Below are 20,821 nucleotides of genomic sequence, written 5' to 3' on the forward strand. Positions count from 1 at the left end.
ACATACAGGTGACAGCTACGCTACATTTAGCGTCTTTTGGGTCACTTCGCATGGTCTTTTGTGCGTGCCGTGAATGCTAATACAATCCCCTGTCAAGAAATATCGCATTTTGCCCCAAAATCAAAAGGCAAAAATTAAGAAATTATGTTTTGCATAAAGATCATTTGATCTTCTAGGAGCCTTACAATTTTATTTGCACTGTGATATTATCTCAGGTCAGTTAAGCGCATTTTTCATTGTTTTAATAAGGATTCTCATTATTGCGATACTTTTTTTTGTATCATTTTTATTTAAATTATTATTATATTTTATAGGGGTTTTTATATTTAATTTTTATTTATTTAATTTTTTTTTTAATTAATTTTTAAAGACAACAAATGATACCATGATGTAAAAATTATTTAAAAGTTATATATTAATAACCCTTTTCATGTTACACTAAAGAAAATTAAAGTATTTTGTGTAACAGGGGTTGAATGAGCTTAAATGTCTTGAAAATAATGCCACAATGTATAGAATTTCCTAACAGTAGAATTATAGTACAATATTCTTAAAAAAAATAAAATTATATTAGCATAACATTCTTATTCTATAAAATATTTAAAGTATTGTATTGTATTATATTATACACAGTTTCTAAAAATATCAATTTATCTTTTAAATTTGACCTGCACTGCGTCTTCATGAGATCTTCAAAGTCACTTTTTTAAGTGGAAATTTACTTTGTGTCTATTTTATAAATGTCACCGATCTGAAGACAGTGTTGCAAAAGTCCGTGGGTTTAAGCAACCCCAATAACGTGATATTGGAATTAAAATTTTACCAGGTAAATCCCACCAAAAAAAAGTGTATTTTACCACTAAGAACGCAATTTTTACCAGAGGACCCCCACCAAAACACGATTTGGCTAGTTTTGGGCTAGTTTCGAGTTCCAGTTGGGTGGGTTTGTTGTGAAAACCTAGCAACTCCGTATGAAGACCACACTCAGGACTTGTCATTCTCCAGATTGTCATCAGAAGCACGTTGGCCACAGCACACGAGCGCTGACTGGTTTGTTGAAAGCCAGGAGCTCATCACGACATGTAATTGTCTAGGAATGTCTTTATGTGTTACCGTTGACAGCATCGGTAAGGCTGCGTTTTTCCTCATTCCAGCTGACTGTGATGTTTGCCCACCGATAACCTGCTTGTGTAACTTGCCTTTTTTCCGTTGGTGATTTTTCGAGTCTGGTTGCCCTGGGGCCATTTTCCAGAACTCACACACACACACACAAACGTCTTATACTTGAGGAAAAGATAAACATGCCATGCATAAATGGCACAATAAATGGCATTGTTTGACGTGAGACCACGCAGACAGCCGAGACAGATGACAGATGCGCCACCAGTACGGACTGTTGTTACCATCCATGCGAGAACATCAGGACTAACATGTTGCAACCTGTAACACTTTCTAGTACTCCTGTATCCTAAAGAGCACTCACAGAACCACAAAAAATGGCTTTCTATAACGGGATTTTCATTTTTCAGTACATATAGCTAAATATTCTTAAATAAAGATACATTTATTTGAGATGCAAAATGACTGAAATCAAGTGAGTTTAAACAAAGACTATAGAATACCCAAGACGTGTCATTCGTATATAGAGTTTTGTATGTGAAAATTGCAACACTCAATATGGCCACTCTATTGAACGAAGCCCCGCCTTCTGCGCCAAAGAGCCAAACGCTAATCGGTAAAGCCAGCGCATTTGAAGTCGCGGTTGCTATAGAAACAGTCAGCGCTCTGAGACATGGGCTCAGGACTGCACATGCGCACTGGCTGATCTAGCCTGAAAAATACGCTTTTTATAACGCTATTTGAGCAAAATAAACAACATTTATGATACAGTTGTTGTCAGATTTCATTGGTGATTTCAAATATGCAATTTAATCGTAAGCTCGGCGACCAGTTTTGGAGAATTTGATGTTTTCCCATTTATAGAGCTCTGCACTTGCATGCCCGAGAGGCGTTTCAAAGATGGCTGTCGAGTGACATGACTTGCCTTAAAGGGACTTTGGTTTAAATCTACTAATGTTGTCAGAACTTAATTCAAAGGGGAAAAGAGTTTATTTTTCTTACAGCATTGGCAGATATGTTATTGTTTTATCTCGTTTGCAGTGACTTTTTTTAAATTCTTCTTTTTGTTTCATTAAAGAGAGTAACAACTTCTATAATTTTGTATAAATAATGTAAATATTATAAATTAATCACCTTTTTCATGTTACAGTAATGAAAATGACATTTGTGGTTTAATCTATTAATGTATAAATATACTAAATATATCATTTTATATATATTTACATTTATTCCTCTTTATAAATAAAATAACTATTAATTTTTTTAATTTGAAAAATATTTAATAAAAATGTTATAAAATATTTCAATGTTTATTTATATACATTTGCATGATGTATATAATTTCATTTTCAAAATAAAAATATAAATTTATTTCATTTTTTACATTTTAATACCTTTATATATATATTTGCATATTTATTTTAAGCAGAAAATCACTGAATTCAGTTTATTTTTTCAGACAATAACTTTATCTTGTGCAATTTCATCTTATTTAATTCTTATGCAAAATCTCAAGTGAATGATTTAAGAATGTTTAATATTTGGCTCGTTTTTTCTGTGAATATGAGTATTAATTTTTTTTTTTTTTTTTTTTTTGCAGTGTGCTTTAAAGCATAAAGGTGCAAAGGGAAAAAGGGGTCTCTTCCTTCCCAATATCCTCAGACACGCTAACCAAGTGCTCCATAAACATTCTACCCTGCTTTAAACATTCAATTTGAGCAATCCCACGAGCCCCTTCATCCATCAGCACACACACACACACACACACACACACACACAAGCGGCCTCTGGCTCTGCTTCAGCGTATAAGGGTTCACGTATCCGTCACACATCACTGTGGCTGGTGTGTGACAGTGTAAACATCAGGTGTATATGCAGGGTGTGTGTTCACGTGCACGGCTCCGTTGTGTGTTTTTAGGTTAGGTCAATCTTCATTGTACTGTAAGTCTGGTCTAATTCAACACCTTCGCTGTACTCTTGCGCAAACGGTGGTAATGCATCGAGACAAACTTTTAGTGTTGCTCAAGGAACTTATCCAAACACCAACACACCGCAACGTGTACACACGGGAACTGGATATGTAGCAGAACACTCGCAGGCTTAGTGTAAAACAAATACGAGCAGGATGTCACTATGTGCCCGAGTATCGAGTATCGCCGCTTCAGCTTTTATGCTAAACCCAAAGATGTCCTGTTGACACAGATGCTTCTTCCAGAAAGGGAAGAATTTCAGACCCCCTGAGACAGAATTCCTTTAGTTACAGGAATATTGGAGTGTTTGTACATGAACCTCACAACACATAATCGCCTTGTCCCTCTCTTTCTTTTTGCCGTCTCTCTTCACTTGCAGGACTCAACAATATGGTTATTTTAATTTATTATTTAATTTTTTTCCCATTTATTTTCATATTTGCTTGAAATAGCATACATTAGCCCACACATTAGCCCCAAAAGTCTATAACTTTTGTTTTTTAAATTGTTGTATAAAAATGTATTACTAAATTACTAAACAGAGCCGTAGTTTACTGACAAGCTAGGCAATATCGCGTTCAAAATCGAATGCGATTCATCTGCGATTTTGAACACGATATTGCCTAGCTTATCAGTGAACTACGGCTCTGTTTAGTAAATGCCACTCCATCTGAGAGCAGGTGATGGCGATTTAATGCCAATTATGGAACCGGCTTTACTGACGAGATTCGCGTGACAATCACATGTGATTAATTGCACAGCCCTACAGTATACCTATACAAACTATTTAGATACTGTCAACAATAAAGTTATTCATTTATTTCATATTTGCTTAAAACAGAATACAGTCTATGCTTAAAATAGAATGCAAAAATATCTATATTAGTTTTATAAAAATGTATTTATTATTATATTTATTATACACTTAGACAAACTTTATATACTCTCAACAATAAAGTGTATTTATTTATTATATTTCATATTAGCATATATATATTGTCTACAAATTAATGATATATGATGCAAAACTTATTGTTGAGTCCTGACTTGTGTTCAGGTCAAGAGGGAATGGAGGACACACAGTAGTGTGGGACCCCGGGCTGTTGGGACATGCCATGACGGTGAGGGGAATTAGTTGTTTTATAAACCCTCGTCCCACCTCAGGCAGTACAATACAGGAACCCCCATCATCTAAATGGGCTCAAGGCTTGACTGGTGCTACACGCTCGACCAGGCTGTGAAACGCCTCTTCTGCACTCGCTTATATGCTTGACTAAACACTCACTTGCCTTTATACAAACACAACCACAGCTGGAGGCAGAGAGGGGCGATTATAGCCAGCTCTCGCTATTGACAACTCCAGTGCACACTGGGCCTTTCAGTGCTCCACAAGTCACTAGTCTTGTTTCTGGAAGTCTAGACTAATTTCAATTGAAGTGAATTGAACCTATGGCCATGGTCTAAGCACTATAATTTTTGAGTTACAAGACATTTAGTAATATTCAGTTATAGAAAATTACTGAGGAATGCAATTCAGTTTAAATTTTAAATGTATGAATTGAAAAATTGTAAGTTAACAATGAATAATAATGAATTTTGATGTTAACACTTACATACAGCAAGTTTGTGGTATCAAATTGGAATTTTATGGCATTGTAGTTTGTGCCGGTATTTACAAGGTTTTGTAAATAATGTTTTCATAACTTAATGGTTCTCTCAACATTATGAACAAACATTCTATCCAGTAACATTAATAGAATGTTCATTAAATGTTATCTTGTCTTTAATAACATTCTCAAAACGTTTAAACATTGTTCATGGAACTTAAAAAAATATATATATTTTCTTAACATTTTTAAATGTTACTAATTGCTTGTTTAAAAAGTAACCAATGTTTGCAAAAAGATGAAATGGAGCATTCCATTAATGTTTTCTTTAATGTAAAAGAAAAAAATTGTCTTTTAAAATATTTAAAACAAACTATGTCAGACATAACATTTTCATAACTTAATGGGAACTTTAGCAAAACATTTTTAGAACATATTTCTGTTAGCTGGGTTGTTACTTTCATAACCAGCAGAGTTATGTCCTTTTAGCACCTAGCATAAGTATGCAAATTCAGAGCGAGTGCGCTGTATTTTTCCACTGAACCCAAAGACCCTGTATGGCTGGTTCAGGTGTGTTCGATTAGAGTTGGAACCGAAGCTGAGCGTCGCGGGTTCAAATGTTTACCTCACACTTGCATAGCTTACACACACATGTACTTACTAGATGACTTTTCATTAAGCTCTCAATCTGATTTCAGAGGGGGTTTTATTGAGACGGGATGTTTTGTGGTTTTTCGCTCCAGCTCAAGCCAAATGTGTGGTTTTGGAAGCTGCAGCGCCAGATTGTTTATGCATCTCCTCGATTCTGGCTCCTTAGTTTGTCTCGAAAACATATCATGTCAGCGCTATCTCACGACCAATTCGTACGTATTTTACGAGGGGGCTAATTCGTACGAATTCGTACAACCTCACTCGTACGATTTTGTACGATTTGTTTAACCCCAGTGACGGGTATGTAGGAATTGTTGTGAGATCGGGTTGGTCATCTGCACTCAAGACAGGTAGATGTGAGATGTGAGACTCACCGGGGTGTGTGATGGGACGCTGTCTTGTCTCTCCTCTCTGGTCGTGTCCTTCTCTCTGTAGGCTCTGTAAGAGTAGGAGAAGGCCAAAGGCTCAGTAAGCGTCACGCAGCTGTTTGTCCGACTGTAGGTCGGGGCTGGAATGCTTCAAGAAGTGTCTTTATGGGGGAGGAGAGGGTGGGCGCATGCACTGGCCTGTCTGCACGTTTGTGTCCCGCAGATAGATGACCACCTCCCTCGCTTTATAAGCGCGGTTTGCATCATTAGTACTAGATTTAAACAGACCCCTAACCTTAAAGGGATAGTTCAGCCAAAAATTTAATTTCAGACATTGTTTACTCACACTCATGAGTTTTTTCTTCTGCTGAACACAAAAGAAGATATTTTTTTGAAGAATGTCGGTAACTGAACAATTAATGGTCCCCATTGACTTCAATTGAATTTTTTTCCAAACTACGGACAAAAAGTAAAAAAAATAAAAATAAATAAAAAGTCAGTGTGGACCAACAACTGTTCGGTTATACACATTCTTCAAAATATCTTCTTTTGTGTTCAGCAAAAGTAAGTCATACAGGGTTTGGAAAACATGAGGGTAAGTAAATGATGACAGAATTAGCTTTTTTTTTTATCTCTTTAAATGTTTATGTTTTAGTGCATGCTATGGACATGAAGGTTTTTGTCTTGTGGACAATAAAGCAGATGTAAAAGTCCACTTTTTAGCTGTTTTATTATGCATTGGAATAAAATGGTGTAGAAACAATTAAATAAATAAAGAATTGGCAAGTAACACATTGAATTAAACATGACATTTTGAAGAAGAAAAAACTGAAATTGTATTTTCTTGTAAAAAGAACTCCAGTAACCTACTTAAAACAACACTATATATATATATATATATATATATACATATACGTATACATATATGTGTATATATATATATATATATATATATATACATACATTATATATATATATACATAATGTGTGTGTGTGTATATATATATATAGTGTTGTTTTAAGTAGGTTACTGGAGTTCTTTTTACAAGAAAATACAATTTCAGTTTTTTCTTCTTCAAAATAGTATATATGTATATGTATATGTATATATATGTATATGTATGTGTATATATGCATGTATGTATGTATGTATGTATGTATGTATGTATGTATATATATATATATATATATATATATGTATGTATGTATGTATGTATATATATACATATATATATATATATATATATATATATATATATATATATGTGTATGTGTATATGTATAATTATTATTATTTTTATTTTTTATAGTGCACGTGTACTTCATTTGTGTTGTGCAGCTTCTTGAATTTGTTTACAATTTCTCACTTGTGGTGAGCAGTTTTGGAGGTAACGCATTACAAGTAATGAGAGTTATGTAATCAGATTACTTTTTCAAGTAAACAAATAAGCAAACCCATTTTGTTAGAAAACAAATAAGCAAGCCCAGCCAAGGTGACAAAAAGTAATGCAAAAGTAATGTAGTGCATTACATTCCACAAAGAGTAACTGAGTAACACATTTCGTTACTTTAGTTATGAAGTAACGCAATATTGTAATGCATTGCTTTTAAAAGTAACTTTCCTCAAAACTGGTGCCAAAAGCACAGATTTGCCTTTGTTCTGGACAAAAGCATCTTATAAATGCGCAAATTTAAATGTGATTTGGATATTTTAGGTAATAGAGGGCCGTGTACTAAACTGTAGCATTCTGCTGGTAAAGGCAACATCAGTGTTGTATTTGCAATAGAACGTCTTTAGTGCAGATTCTAGAGGTGTTGAATGCAGTCGAGTGAAGCATTGCAGGCTGTCCGGCATGTTTATCTTACACACACACACACACACACTTAGTTCAGGAATGCAGGCTGACGGCTTCACTCGCAGTCTCTCCTGCAGTATCGATTCAGACGAGTAAAAGTATGTGTATTCATTTTGTTTCTTTCAGCTCTTCATGTTCAGCGGCTTCGGTTTTATTGTTATTCTGCATGTTTGCATTCGCTTAACTTGAATTTGGTTACAGAACTGTCCCCAGAAATGAGCTAAATCTAACAAAGACATCCAGTCTTAAATGTAAAATATTATTTAAAATAAAAATATTACTACTTTATGAATTGTTTTCACCTAGTTTTATGTAAAAGAAGGTTTTTTAAAGAAGTTTCTAATGCTTGCCAAGGCTGTATTTTTTGGGGGGGACAAAAAATACCATAAAAATAAAAATATTGCTAAATATTATTGCAAATTTTAAATAGCTATTTTCTATTTGAATATATGTTGTGATGTAATTTATTTCTGTGATGTAAAGCTGAATTTTCAGCGTCATTACTCCAGTATTCAGTGTCACATGATCCTTCAGAAATCATTTTAATATGCTTATTTGCTGTTCAAGAAACATTTATTAGTATTAATGATGAAAATAGTTGAGCTGTTTTTTAATGCATTCTTTCTGAATAAAAGTAATAATTTCCTAATAAAAAAATCTTACTGGATCTGACCTGCATCTTTTGGAAATATGACACCTAAAGTCATTTGATGTTTGAAAGGTTGGGGAAATTTATATGACTTTCATCGATGAGGCCCATGATAAATTCCTATTTACATCTGATTTGTTTGTGAAGTATGCAAGTGAAATAATCACACAACCTGGTCATCAAAGATGTGTTGAAAAGACTGTCAGAGAGTCACACATGACGAGCCCTGAGGAAAGCTGCGGCGCTCAACAGGTTGTTTGTGTATTTTGGACACGGTTTGATCAGATAACACAGAAAATCAGACAATCGCTGCTTTTCTCACTACATGTCAATTAGAGAACAGTTATCAGCTTCTGAGTAATAACGACACTTACATGGTATTCTTTGAAGTAACTTGGAACAGCATGAAAGAATGAACCTCACAAAACAAGCCTGGGTCATATTTCATACCAAAATAAAAATTTAAATAAATTCTGGCTACTATGAGATAAACAATTGCATATGATAATTGTAAATTCATGTATAATGATGATATGCTTTGTTCAAATGGAAAAATATGCTGAATTGTCATAAAAAATAATGCAAAGATTACTTATTTTCTTTGAATTTTGGGCTGAAATATGCCTTAATTTTTAAAACTGAGATTCAACCATAATTGCCATACTTTATGAATATGGTTATCGATCAGTAGTATGGTCTATATATATATATATATATATATATATATATATATATATATAAAAATAATATAATTTTCATCTCTGTAACATGGTATAACCACTGTATTTTTAAAATCACTCTCTGCCTTTATTTATTTTATAGTTTAACAACGTTTTATGACTTTTGAAACATATGATTGTGAAATGTGCGTCTGAAGTCTCCTGAATGAATGATTGCGAATGAATGTTACGGCTCAACAGAGGCTATTTAAGAGCAGTGATTCACTGTGGTATTTTAAGGAGGTATTGTGGTATTGTTATTTGATGATTATTAACACAAACACATTTTCTTAGTAACGTGTGTCAGGGTGATTCAGTGCCTTGAGTATTAAATATGAGTCGTTGACGTGCCTTTGCACTTCTGCAACACCTGAAACTGGATATTTGCACAAAGTGTGTCTGACTCGACACCAAAATACACTCCACGCTTCAGGCACACTCGCTCTTCGTTGCTTTAACTAGGTCATATGCTGCGGCTGCATTATGTTTCTCACTATATGATTAGCTGTATCTGTCAGAGACTCGCACAAGTTTGTTATGCGAAGTAGTAGTTTTCAGTTTTGGACGGTTCTGTAGTGATTTGCTGACAAGATGGCCAAATTACAGATGTAAACAACTTAAACTTGCTAACTTGTGTTTACAGATGCTAATCCTGTTGGAGTCTGTTTAATATCTCAGTTTTGTTTTTCTCCCAGAAAGCAATGAGAGTAAATAGAGACCTCCACAGTATTTATGTCTCCTGCTCCTCAGACATTTATCCTGAGGTAAAGAACCTCACATCTCATGAGATTGAGACAAGATCTCAACAATTTCACCTCAAATTGCACTCAGATTTGCCAAGATCCTGGAGACTGCAGACAGAAGTTAAATTTTCATGAAATCATATCAAGACCAAATTATTTAAATCTATATCTCTGTAGTCTTATATATGGCAAATGAAATCATATCAAGACCAAATTATTTAAATCTATATCTCTGTAGTCTTATATATGGCAACAATTCACTGAAACTATTTAGATAAATTAACATTAAATATAATATAATATAATTAATAATAAATATAATTCATAAATTGTATATAAGATAGATAGATAGATAGATAGATAGATAGATATTATAAAAGTAATTTTTAATTATTTAGATAAAATTACATGTAAATATAATCTAACATCTAATATTTAATTTGTTTAATGTTTTGAATTTATTTAAATTATTTAAATTGTGTTTTATATATATATGTATACACACAATTGGCATTATTTAAATAAAATGATCAACTGAAAAAAACCCAATGCCTATGACTAATTACATTTTATCTGGCATGATACTTTGAATAACTGCCATATTCATATCCCTGCATATCTTAACATGGTACAGAAATAAAACATGTTAATACAATGCTACTTTATTGCAAGTACTATAGCCGCACATTTTTATCGTATAACATGAATAAAGCTCCTTCAGTGCTGCTAATGCAAACTAGGTTTTGCAAACACACGCAGATCCAGAGCATCCGTGTCACCCATGCTGGCTGAAAGGAGATACGAGTGCCGTTAACCTCTGCTGAAATAGCTGCAGAGGAACGGCCGCATGACGGGACACGCGTCAGAGATACGGCCCGGCGTCCGCATGTGCTGTAGATGGACTAGCTGGATGGACTAGCTGGATAAACTAGCTGGATGTGTGTTTGCGCGAACTCACAGTCCATCGACACATTCCACGTCTCGACGCCGGCCGCTGACCCTCAGGCTCAAACAAACAGTGACACCACACACATCTTCTGCAGTACACGGCCCGAGTATAAACATTTAAACAAGAGCAGAGCATCTTAAACTAACACTTATTCTGCACTTATCGGTTTTTGAGTGAAGTCAAAGAAGTTAATGTTCATCGGGTGCTTTGTTTGAATTCACATTAGCCATTAATGGTGTCTTTGACCTGGTGTAGAGTTCAGGGCCGCGGTTGCTGGAGCTGCTGCTGCTCTGCATCTTCGGTTCAAGGCTCATTTCCTAATTACAGTTCAGTCAGGAGGTAATTACAGCCTTAGATTAAAGTCATTTTCTTTTTCTACTGCCTGGCGAAAATGCTGCAATTTGCGGCGACTCGCGCGGATGTGCTTGCTGATTTTTGACGAATGCCGGTGTTTTTGAGTTTTGGGGGGTTTGAGCTGCAGCTGAGAAGCCTGAAACCTTCGTGTGTGTGTGTGTGTGTGTGTGTACATATAGCGAGGTTTGATGTGGCTCTCCAGAACGCATCATTTGGCTCCATCCATCAAGGTCTTCTTGGGTTTGGTTTGGCAGCGGTGACGGGTGAGTCGGGCTGCATGGTCAGCACTGCTCTGCGGTTCTTTGAAGCCTGAGGATTGATTTAAGAGCGCCAAAGCCACCTGGAAGATCCTGAAAGCTCCTGTTTAAAAGCTCCTATCAGACATGCCATGTTGCATGCATACAATTAGAGATGAGGTTTGGCCTTACGCTGCTTTCCCTTTGCATTCTTTCACAAGTGTTGCTTTTTCTGCCCTGTCGACTCGGTCGAGCCGCCCGCTGTTTGAATAACCCCGTCTCTCCGTCCTCTTTATGGCCCTTCACCCCCTCCCCTGCCTTCACCTCCTGCCTGACTTTTAACCTCTTAATCCCGCATTGTGATGGACGGGCCGGCAGAGAACAGCCTGATAATTGGTGTAAAAGGGAACCGAAATCAGCAGGACGCCATAAATCCGATCATGTGGGAACAAGAGCACTGAAACACCCTTCAGATTTTGCCCATTACCATTCCAGCCCTACTAATAAAGCATTGTCATTTAATGGGTTTATTCTTTTATTTTACTATCTTTTACTGTAAAATAGTTTAGAATGTTCAATGTGTTCAAACTTTCAGAATGTTTTAATGTACAATCTTTTACAGTTGATTGTAGAATCATATAACATGTTTTGTTGCACACTATTTTAATCTTTTATTTTACAATGTTTCAAATCTTTTATTGTAGAATCTTTTAGAATATTTTCATTTTGAAACTTTTAATATAGAACTTTGAAATATTTTAAATTAGATTTTTTTTTAAGAGTTTGTGGAAAATTTTAGAACATGATTTTTAAAATATTTTATTATAGAATCTTTTCAAATCTTTTAATTTAAAATCTGAATCTTAGAGTCTTAGAATATCTTATTGAAGATTTTTAAAAAATGTTTTCATTAATCTTTTAGAACCTTAATCCTTTATATTAGAATTTTTACATGAAGTATCTTTTAGAATATTTATGAATATGAAAGTGTCATATTTCAAGCATTTTGTCTAGGTCTAAGTACTAGTCTAAGTCTAGCTTTCTAGGTAGTTTCTATTATATTTTGATATCCTTATAGATATGGATTTAATAAACCTGATTTCTAAGTAAGCAGCACACTTCTCCTTATTCAGCTGCATGATGAGAGATTATTCATGTCAGTACCACAAACTTTGTGAGACGAGTTACATACTGACATTTAGTACTTGGCAATGAACGCAACAGTAATTGTGACTATGAGGAGCCTTATAAGGAGAGACAGACAGAAGTATTATGTCCTGCATTCATGACACGATTAAGAAATACCGCAGCACAGAGACTAGGAGGTGGTCTTCAAGATAACTTTTAGATGTGCATGTTTGCCTTGGCAGAGTCATGTGTGTGTGTGTGTGTGTGTGTTTAGCACGAAAAGCCTGTGGTTCTGTTCTGAGCTGTGAGTGATGATGTTTGGACAGAACGGTAGGGAAATACTATAGGGATGTTATTTTGACACTGCGAGGAAAGCTGGCACGAGGAGCTTGATTTGCCACATACACAGCCTCGTCTGCTGTCAGATGCACATTCTAGTGGCGTATCAGATGATACCAAAACAGGAGCTTATTGTTTTACGTTATTGCTTTATGGAAGGTTAGTTTAAGGTTAAAGAGACTTTTATTTACAACAAGAAGTGCAGGTCTTGTAGTCGTTGTTTATGTACATGATGACAGAATTTTCATTTTGACAAAATAATTGCCTCAAGCTTACCACATTTATTTGCATGTTGGAAAAATTATCTTGTAAAGTTAATTTACAGTTAAAAGTTTTAGTCGTGCGCCCACCCTGCTCAAACCATCCAAGATGTAGATGAGTTTGTTTCTTCATCAGATTTAGAGAAATGTAGCATTGCATCACTTGCTCATCAATGGATCCTCTGCAGTGAATGGGTGCCGTCAGAATGAAAGTCCAAAAACACAGTAATCCGAATGACTCCAGTTCATCAATTAATGTATTGTAAAGTGACAAGCTGCATGTTTGTAAGAAGCAAACTGTTTTTATCAGCTATTTGGACTCTCATTCTGACGGCACCCATTCACTGCAGAGGATCCATTGATGAGCAAGTGATGTAATGCTACATTTCTCTAAATCTGTTCCGTTGAAACATCTTGGATGGCCTGAGGGTGAGTACATTTTCAGCTAATTTTCAATTTTGGTGAACTGCTCTTTTAATAAAGTTTCACAGAGAGGAATATTTGCTTTTCCCTCTAGTTTCATCCTCTCTCATATCCTCTCACCTTCCGCTTTGTCTTCTCAACATCTACACAATCTCCTCTCTTCTGGCCCTCTCTCTTTGACATTTGCAAGTGCCAAGGAATTTAGGAAGCCACTAGAAAGTATGAAACCTTGAACTGCACGCACACAGGAAGGTACTCTGGTCTCCTTCCAGTCTGATTCGTATTCGTTTACACTGTTTCACATATGCATTAAGATATTTTATGTATTATTCGTAAAGCCTTCAGCTAGGAAAGAGGATGCAATCAAAACAAAACTTCTCATTTTGTGCAAGAAAAGTAAAGTAAAGTTCAAAGTCCAGCCTGGTGCTCAAAAAAACTCTTCTCTGTGACAAAAAAGCATTGAATGGGGCTTTCAGTTGTTTTCGAAGGATTTTATTGCTTCTGAGTATAGTGTCGGGCTTTCCGCTGAACTTAATTAAATGCAATTAAATACTAAACAGCGTTCTGTGCCTGTTTCGAGCCACGCAAAGATGATTATCACATGTTTGAATGACACCGCTCACGAGGCGCCTGCTTTCCATATCAGCTTGCTATCATAAACTAGCGCTGAAATCTGCAATTACACCAGCAGAGATAAATATACAGAATATAAGACATGTGTTTCACATTTCCTTCATGCTCTTAATGGAAAGATCTCTGACAAACTGTAATATGTCACGTTTTGGTCACTTTTTGGTCTGAAAAAGTGTTTAAAAGTCTTATTCTTCAGGAATAAAGAGATTTTTGCAAAAGAAACTTCTTAACATCAGAATATGTCTAATATAATTGCAAGATTTATGGGTAAATTGTCTTTCTTTTTATTTATAACCTAAATGTATTACTTGCTCTTAGAAGAGCATCTGTACTTTGCTTCTGCCCTCAGTTCTGTTTTATATTAATTTTATATCACATAATTTATTATGTGACAGTTTTATGAGCCAGACAAGATAGTTGACGGCTTCCTCCCTCTCTTGGACTAATCACTGACACGCCACTGAGTAAGAATTAGAAGCACGAAATAAAGTCAGTAAAACCAGAAATAATAACATTTAATCTCCTTTACGCCTATGTGACTAAACAGATTTGTGTTTGAGCCGAAGCACTACCTTTGAACTCCTGTTGAGCGGACCAAAATAAACCTGTTTGTGGCCATTTGTTTACTGAACTTTTTGACTGCCAGAGTTTGATGTGGAACCAGCTCCTAAAAAAAAAGCAAACAGCACCAAAATATGCTTTCTCTGAGAGAAATAGAAGCCGGCGCGGTCCAGACGCAATGCTTTTGTCTTGCTGCGGTCAAACACTTGAAGTCACCGGCGTTTGCATTGGTCGTTCAGAGCTTTTAATTTATTCCACAATGATTATATAGCATTTAAGAGTGTGTGTATGTGTATAAAAGGCATATACAGTCTTAAAAATAAGGGTTCTAATTTGAAATAAACAGAGTTTTGCAGCCTGATTGCATAGAAGAACTGTTTTAGGTTCTACAAAGAATCTTTAGTTCTTTAGAAAACCATCTATGCTTTGGTGCCTTAAGGAACCCAGAACCCAAAGTACTGGCCTGTAGAACCTTCAATGAAGCATTAAGAACTTGTTTTAGTCTCCATATAGCAACTTAAGAACCCTATTTTAAAGCGTTTAAATACAGACTTTTGCTGAATAGTTGTTCTTATGCTTGTCTACAATGCTGGTAATATGCACAACATTACGTTACACATGCACAAGCATGCACACTGTACACTCAAGTGCACCAGCATCAAACCTTTTGAAACGCTCTGCACCAATGCAGTGTTTGTAAAACCGTAAACGGAGGATTGAAGTTTCAGTCTAACTTTGAAACTTTATTGCGGCGCATCTAAGATAACTCTTAGAGATCATTTCTTGTGTATAAAAAGCAATAGGGTTATTGCTCATTTGCCTGCTAAATGAATACATGCGTAATGTAAACACGAGCTGTAATATACATAGACTATGAGTTGTTAGTCTACACAGGAATTTGAGATCGGTAATGTAGGAATTTTCACACTAACACTGTGAAATCAACATCCAGATGTGTTAAAACACAACACAAGTGTTATTGCTCGTCTTTTTCACTCTTTAAACTTTGAGTTTCACTCACCAGCTCGAGCGCATCAGCGGCGCATTGGCGGTAAACGCACCGAGCGCGTTCTGTCAGTCCTGGGTTTATTTATCCAACAATTCGCGTTTCTTTCCGAACGATATGAAACGGGCTATGTCTCGTGTGCTCGAGTGGAGTTGATATGCAGTGGTTTTGATAGAGAGTCCCTTTGTAAAGTTCAGCCTGAGTGTCCGCGGAGAGACTCCGGAGCTCTGTGCTCGCCTCGCGCTTTAACTTCACTCTGGGAGGAGCGGCGGGAGCGCGCGAGCGCGTTAAACGAGGCGACGCTTATGGACACTCCTGTCGTGTTTTTTTTTTATATTTATTTATTTATTTATTTATTGCATTTCAACTCGCCGGACCGGTATTCGCAGACACGCGCTGACATTTGTGCTTTTGCATACCCTTCATTTACATCACTGTAGTATTTGTGTTAAAAATATAACACATTATTTAAAAGCTTTCGAGATGTAGGCTACTACATATTATTCATGCGCAGACACACGATATTTGTGCTTTTGCATACCTTTAATTTACCACCATTTTTTAAAAGCTTTTAAAATATGCTACATATTAGGCTATTCTTACATTTAATCATTTAAACTATCTCTCTCTCTCTCTCTCTCTCTCTCTCTCTCTCTCTCTCTCTCTCTCTCTCTCTCTCTATCTATCTATCTATCTATCTGTCTATTTCTCTATCTATCTATGTCTCTATCTATCTATTGTTCTGTCGTTCTATCTATCTAGCATTCTGTCTAGTTCAGTAGTTTCTGGCTCTTAATGGAATCAACAAATATCTCTTTGTTACTTGTGAATGGATTTAAAGGATATTGTTGAAGTTCTGCAGTCTCCATTACAGTCAGTGCATCTTAGGTCATGTGTTATGAACCCAAAACCACAGAAAGCTGCTGTCAAGACGTGATTCTCATGCTGAAATCTTCCCTCGCAGCTCTTGATGGTCCAGTAACTGAGCTATAAACCATCAGCTGTTGTGTGCATGCGAACAGTTTACAATAGTAACAGTTACTCTATTGAGACATGCATTATAGTGATGAGGCTGCTGTCTTATTCCATGTAGTTTTTAAAACTACAAATGTTCTTATTAATTTGAACATACAAGCTGGATGCATAATGATGAAATTACAAAATGCTATTTAACTATTTAATAAGTTTTAGCATGTCGGCTTCTCAGAAATATGTCATCCAGCCCTATATATCCTTTCTGTGATATGTATTTACAGTAGGCTATATGAAGCGCACATGCAGACAGCACATCTGTAACACATTACGTTGAACGGCAGGAACAGATAAACGATTTTATGCGTGTTTAGCACAGATCCGATGCACAGATGATGCGGGGCTGAACTGTGTGTATTCACACTAAATAAATCCTCATGCAGATAGAAGAACAGAGCGTCTCTCTCTGGCTGTTTGGAATAGCGTACTACCATACTACCCATACTAGTTCAAAGTATAGTGTGCACGGTATTTCTATGACTGTTTGAATTAAACATACACAACTGGTTTTTGAAATGGCGCATGCTATTTTTTGACAATAGTATGCAGTTTATACTCTGCATTAAGCGGAACATATCCATCTGATGTCACTGATGATGGATCCTTCATCCTGTTTAAGGTGTGTTTACGTCTCGAGCGCTCAGATGAAAGCTATTGGCGCTCGCCAGATTGGGTTTTAGAGCAGTAAATCTCGTAAGATCAGGGGAAGTTTAGACAGTACAGACAGGCTGTTGATGATACTGAAGGATTCAGTATGTGACAGGTGACAGCAGGACAGAGCAACAATGCATGTGTTTATCAGCTCAGTATGCAAGTGTGTGTGTGTTGTTTCCACATTCACATCCAAACACTCATCACTAAAATAAACATTTGAGGTTTCTTCCTCCTGCACCAGTGCTTTAGTCCTACACATCATTCTCTCATTCTCCGCATTTCCACTTCACTCAGTTTCAGTTTTTTGGCATGACAAATATTTTTCGCCATATTAAACATTTGTATTACCAAATAATTTGCATACTAAAATACAAATTAAACTGTGCAAAACAGTATGCAAGTAGTGTTTTACTGTATATTTTCCTTTTTTCACTTTTGATTTTTTTCTTTTCTTATTTCAATTGTTCTATTTTAAAGTCCATTTATTAATTTATTTATTTCATAAAAAGTATAAAATTAAAAACTGCAAAAAATAAAACAAACAAAAACAATATATATATATATATATATATATATGCTAAAACATACCATAAGATAATTTTTTTCTTCTTTTTTAATTTTCACTTTGTAAAATGTATTTATTTATTCTTTTCTTTTCTTATTTTAATTTTCCTTTTTAACTTCATTTATTTAATTGTTTGTTTGTTTATTTAATAAAAATATACAAATAAAAACAGTGCAAAAATAAAACAAGCAAACAATATTTGCATATGCAAAAACATACCATTAGATCATTTTTTTCTTCTTCCTTTTTAATTTTCCCTTTGTAAAATGTATTTTATTTATTTATTTATTTAAAGAATGTTCATACAAAGATGAAAAGAAAAAAACTGCACAAAAATCATTTCATTTGTTTTCTTTTCTTTTTCCGGTTTTAAATTCTACATTTGTTTGTTTGTTTGTTTATTTATTTTACAGTTCTGACAATGAATTAATATAAATTTTTTAATTAAATAGTCTTTTATGTCTTATTTGCTTTGTCTAAATTTAGTAGCTTTGTATATTTTAATTGCACTTTTACTTTAACTTGCATACTTCTTGTTTACCATTTTTTCCATTATTTCTACTTGCTTTACTCACATTCTTACTTAAATTACTCTATTTTGCTGTACTTACTTGCTTTGCATACTTACTACCTGCATCTTAACAAAGTTCTCAGTAACGTGGTAAAACATGTATTAGTTTATCAGTGTTTTCTGGATTATTTTTGTTTTGGTCTCTGCTCACCTGGTTCTTCAGAGTCAGTCTGAGGCTTTGAAACTCACAAAGGGGAAGTTTGGAAGTGCTGAAACATATTTAGTGTTTTCAGAGACGGCCATTAGCATGAGCAACAGAAATTCATTTGGTTTTTATGGCCATAGGCTGACTCGACTTTATAGCGCCAAGATTGGTTGGCCCACAGCGGCGTACTGTAAAAACCAGGTGTTCATGTCCAGATGCCAAACTCCTGTCTCACCCGCTCATGTGAAGACGACAGTATGTCAGTATTTATAGAACTGACTCCTATAATGACGTTTCCACCTGGTCCTCTCTGCTCATATAATGACACGCTCAATTGTTGGCGATGCTTTCTATGGCGTATTCATTGATAAATGTGAAATAAAGAGCTCAGACAGAGATAGAGAGCTTGAGGAAAGCCTGCTAAGTGCTGATGGTTAAAGAAGTGGTTTAAACAGAGGCAGACGCTCCTGCTGATAGACCCTGACCCCGTAACCAGAGCCCACTGAGCCCATCAACACCACGCTTTTGGCCTGGGATGTGTCAGATGTCATGAGATGTCACTCAGGGTTCCCACAGTCCTTTTAGAGACTTGGGTTAATGCTTGTAAGTGGGAGAATCTCATGAAAGAATTGGTTGTAAAATCAAAATGACTTGAAATGTATAAAGAAAATAAAAAATATTTTAGAGCATTTAAGATTTTATTGCATGATTGCACATTACATTATCCTTATGTAAAAAAAAAAAAAAAAAAATCTCATTCTTCTGTCTTGGCATAGTTTATTTTGATTAAAATGTGCATAAATTCTGTACATAAAATATGATATACGCTTAAAATTGTACTTAAATGTATTTTATGATTGAAATATATTTTTTGCAATGCAATATTGAAAATTGGAATGAAAATGTTCTTAATCATGAAAATAATGTCACAATGTGAAAATATTCATTAAAAATATGCTTTCTGCAAAATATATTTTCCTGTTTATAAATTCCTCATATATGCAAATGTATATTCATTCATTTTACATATCTAACAGTTGTTTTAATATTTTTTTCACATTTTACTTACTTGTTTTGTTTGTTTATTTACATTCTACCTTTATGTATTGCTTGCTTTATAAACTTAAATTGTAAAATTGTTGCCACAAAATATAGTTGATCTATTTCTTATGATTTAAGCATTCCATGACACATCCTTAAAACTGTACTTAAAATGTGTTTTATAATTTAAATAATATATTTTTGGAATATAAAACTGAGAATTGGGTGGGAAAATGCACTTACAGTAATCCTAATTGAAATAATGTCACAATGTGAAAATGTTCCTATAAAAATAGGCTTTTTACAAAAAAATATTTTCTTTTAATGTTCCTTTAAAAAAAAAAAAATCCTCATATATGTATTCATTCATTCATTCTTTCATTTTAAATATCTATCAGTTGTTATAATTAACTGTTTCATTAATTGTTTTAATTTAAAATAAACTCACAATGCAAAAAATTTCCTAAAAATAGGCTTTCTGCAAAATATAATTGATCTTTTTCTGGAGTGAAATATGAGCCTGTCATGTTCTTGATGAGTTTGGTGAGATTTGAGTGAGAACTCACACTGAAGCAGATAGGATGAATTAGCCTGACAGAGAGGAAGCCCTTTATCCGTGTGGATAGGACTAGTGTGAAGGAACGGGAGAGAATTTGAGTGAGAAACGCTGTGATGACAGTCAGAAGAGTTATGTCATGTTGCCAGAGAGAGAGAGAGAGAGAGGAGTGGTTTGTTCCCACGGGAGAGGCTGGGAATCTCAGCTTTTTCCTTCATTTCAGTGGTTCTCAACACTCAGTCACTGCACATGTTGACTGGCACATATAGGGGGCGCCATTGAGCACCTCTTTTATGTGGACCCCGGGAACTCAAATAACACGATGCACACAGAAGACTTGACTCATTTGATTTCAGTAGAGTGTCACATTAATAGAGTATGTTTCTAAACTAACAATATAATACTCTGATATAATGCTCAAAAAAAAAAGACAAGTATTTTTTTAATTTGATTTCAATTAAGAATTTTTAATTTGATTAATTTTAATTAAAACAACATTTTGAAGACATTTTTATTGTTGCAAAAGATTTCTATTTCAAATAAATGCTGTTCTTTCTATTCATCAAAGAAATGTGGAAAAAAATAAATCACGGTTTCAAGCACAACAACCATTTTCAGCATTGATAATAATAATAAATGTTTCTTGAGCAAATCGGTATATTAGAATGATTTCTGAAGGATTCTGC

General features: G+C 34.9%; 2 protein-coding genes across 2 annotated transcripts in view; one reads left to right on the plus strand and one right to left on the minus strand.

The window, feature by feature from the left end:
• LOC306864227 (vasorin-like) overlaps nucleotides 1-15,832 on the minus strand; it is a 36,853-nt gene extending 21,021 nt beyond the window's left edge. The window contains exons 1-2 of the mRNA XM_079408073.1: nucleotides 15,587-15,832; nucleotides 5,722-5,785 (exon numbers count right to left, since the gene is read on the minus strand). The gene's annotated coding sequence lies outside the window, so the exon portion shown is untranslated. The remainder of the gene's footprint in view (nucleotides 1-5,721; nucleotides 5,786-15,586) is intronic.
• The window catches only part of LOC306864209 (coronin-7-like), a 157,526-nt gene that overhangs the window by 103,185 nt on the left and 33,520 nt on the right, over nucleotides 1-20,821 (plus strand). The window lies entirely within an intron of this gene.

This window comes from Barbus barbus (genome assembly GCF_936440315.1).
Source record: "Barbus barbus genome assembly, chromosome: 4".
In the NCBI taxonomy this organism is placed as follows: Eukaryota; Metazoa; Chordata; class Actinopteri; order Cypriniformes; family Cyprinidae; genus Barbus; species Barbus barbus.